Genomic DNA, 3109 nt, shown 5'->3' with positions numbered 1-3109 from the left:
GTCTGCCCGATCTCAAGCGGCACCTAAAGAGTGTCATCAATTGGCTGTGAAAAGAATAGTGAGATACCTCAAACATACACCAAACTTTGGCATGTGGTATCCCAAGGGATCTTGTTTTAATCTTGTTGGACATTCCGACTCGGACTATGCCAGAGACAAGGTTGAAAGAAAATCCACCTCGGTTACATCTCAATTTCTTGGGAGATCTCTTGTGTCTTGGTCATCGAAGAAACAGAACTCGGTATCTTTATCTACTGCCGAAGCGGAATACAATGCCGCTCGATCATGTTGTGCGCAATTACTATGGATGACTCAAACTCTTAAGAATTATGGTATTAATGTTAGAAAAGTTCCTTGTTATGTGACAACGAAAGTGCTATTAAAATTTCCTATAATCGTATGCAACATTCTCAAACAAAACATATTCAAGTGTGACATCACTTCATTTGTGCTCATGTTGGTAAAGGAGATATAGATCTCAAGCATGTTTGTACAGACAAACAGTTAGCTGATATCTTTACCAAACCACTTAATGAGAAAGTGTTCTGTCATTTGAGGAGTGAGTTGAACATCATTGATGCCTCAAACTTGAGCTAGACTCACTCGGATGCATGCAAGGGCATGAGCTTGAGTGCCTACTCCATGATGTTAATGATTTGACACTATCTAAGTGTTGGTGTTATGGGAGAGGGGATGCCCAGACCTGCCTGCCTACGGCCTAGGGTTGGCCAACTTCATCGACCAAAAACTCAATCGGGCACAACACCACTCAAGGGAAGGCCCTCACGAGGGGCCAAGGCTCTCGAGGAGGAACAACATCAAGACCCGTAGGGGGCCTCCTCAGGACCCCTCCGGAGCTGCAGATATTCCGAGGAGAGACCCGGCCTTGGGAGTCAAGGACGACACAGGGGAAGGATAGGCAAGCAGTAGAAAGCAGGACGGTGCAGTTCCCCCTTTAGTGCAAAGGGGACGAGGACGCACGCAGGTCTCCAAGAAATCTCCCAAAGGTTTCCATTCTGGTGCAACAAGCCCACCACCGCCCCCCAACAGGACGGACGTCATCCCTGGACCCGTCCCTGCAACGGTGGCAGCCACTTTTGCAGGCGAAGACCACCTTTTGGCAGGGGAGCATGTTCCCCTGTGCTCCTTCAAAATTGGTTGTTGTGGGATCCTTTCCCACCGAAACGATAAGGGAAGAGCACCGGGGCCGCCACTATATATAGTGAGTACATTACTCCATAGGGGGGATCCATTCATGCACCCACCTGCACCACGCAAAGGCCACCAAGCCTCTGGAGGCTCTCGAACACTGTACTTGTTCATCCACCAACCTCCACAAGAGGCAATCCACTAAAGAAGGAGTAGGGTATTACGCTGCTGAGCGGCCCGAACCTAGGTAAACTATCGCGTTATGTGTCTTCCTCACCATCGAGTGAGTTTCCTGCCATTCCGAGCGAGTAGCGAGTTAGGTGAGGCGAGCCAGTGAGAGATCTTCGTACACTCCCGTGAGTTCGAATCTTTAGGGTTTTGCGGAGCCCGAAATATGACATTTGGCGCGCCAGGTAGGGGGTGTGTCGAGATCTCTCCCGGTGCTCGGCCCACCAAAGCTGGTCACACTCATGGTAGGGAGACGACGAATCCACGTGGAGAGGCAGGCCGCTCGCGTGGCTTGGCCGGCGCAGGCAGGCGGGGACGCCCTGTGATGCTCCGCCACCCCGTCGGCCGACGGTCACGCTGAACGGGCTTCCAACGAGAGCCGGGGGCTGCCGCCTTCACCAACCACATGGCATCCTCCCGTCGCCCCGACCCTTCCATTTATCCAGGTTGTTTATTCCCTCATTCGAGTCTGTCAGCACCCGACACACCGACATGTCGCGCTCCTGGTGGCGCACGAGCTCAGGCGCCTACACGCCTCCCGCCGCTGCCGCGTTGGCGGGTGCCGGCATGCCCTTGGGTCTGGCATCGCCGGTGAGACCCAAGCGCACCCTCGTGGGAACCACGTTCGTCAGCCCACATCGCTAGGGGCTACAGTGGGGGAACCACGCAGGCGCGCCCCAAGCATTCCCTCAGGCCTGCCCCCATTGGGATTCAACGGGAGCTGCTGGAGGCATGGGATTTGGCCGCGCCGGGGAGACGTCGTCCAACGTCCCCCGGCGTGCTTCATGGAACGAGGAGGGAACACCAGAGGCCCGACTACATCAACCCATGGAGGCGCGCGCAGTTCGACAACGACCGTGTCGACACACATCCGGGCTACAGAGGCAGCAGCGCGAACCACCACTGCAGCAGGAGGCACACACGCGACCTCGCGGACAACCCCCACGCAAACAGGTACGAACAGCACCGCTGGGGGTGGGGGTAGCTTCACGGGGATGACCAGCGCAGGCGTTCTCGCGAGGCACACCTGCTGGCTGGCAGCTGCTTCGGGCAGACGTCTGGGTCTGGGGACCGGCGACCTCTTACCTGGGATGGGGTGGATGCACCCTTGTATCCAGGCCGACAGGCCCCAGCATGGGAACGGAGGGTGGAGCGCACACCCATGTTCCCGGGCCAGACGATCCTAACCTGGAGGCCTGGGTGGTATATCCGCCCGTGCCTCCGGAGCACGTGACACCCGCCTGGGGACTGAGGGTGAAATACATGCCCATGTCGCCTGTGCGGGCTTCGTTCGATCGCCAGCGGGTGTTCGGGTACCCGTCGTTGCCCTCAGCTTGGGCTAGCACGGCCTGGGGGCATGGCCGTGGGTAACAACGCGGGAACCTGGGGGGCCCCACCGAGGCGCATTTGGGCAAAGCCCCGGGGACTCAGGACTTACCTTCTGGGCGAGCTCGATGGCCAACAAGCTCTATGGGCTCAACCCACGCGCGAGGGCTCGCTCAGGGCGGACCCCGCCATGCCGCTATGAGCCCGGGGACCACGAGAGGGGCACGCGCCTGTGAGGCATGGGGCTCCTGAAGCGTCATCGGGACCTACATCGACCTGTGACGCCTCTGCATAGTCCTTCAATCCTTCCGGAACCTACTTCATCCCGTGAGACTCTCACTTAATAATGAGACAAGGCTCCATACGCCCAGGGCCCCCCGAGGACGCGGAGGGGACCATCCCACGC

At 57.4% G+C, this 3109-nt stretch overlaps 1 pseudogene; it reads left to right on the top strand.

The window, feature by feature from the left end:
• The first annotated feature begins 1783 nt into the window (after nt 1-1783).
• Nucleotides 1784-2611, top strand: LOC123426018 (annotated as a pseudogene).
• The last annotated feature ends 498 nt before the right edge of the window (nt 2612-3109 follow it).

The sequence above is a fragment of the Hordeum vulgare genome, chromosome 2H (genome assembly GCF_904849725.1).
Source record: "Hordeum vulgare subsp. vulgare chromosome 2H, MorexV3_pseudomolecules_assembly, whole genome shotgun sequence".
In the NCBI taxonomy this organism is placed as follows: Eukaryota; Viridiplantae; Streptophyta; class Magnoliopsida; order Poales; family Poaceae; genus Hordeum; species Hordeum vulgare.
This window is presented reverse-complemented; position numbering and strand designations above follow the sequence as displayed.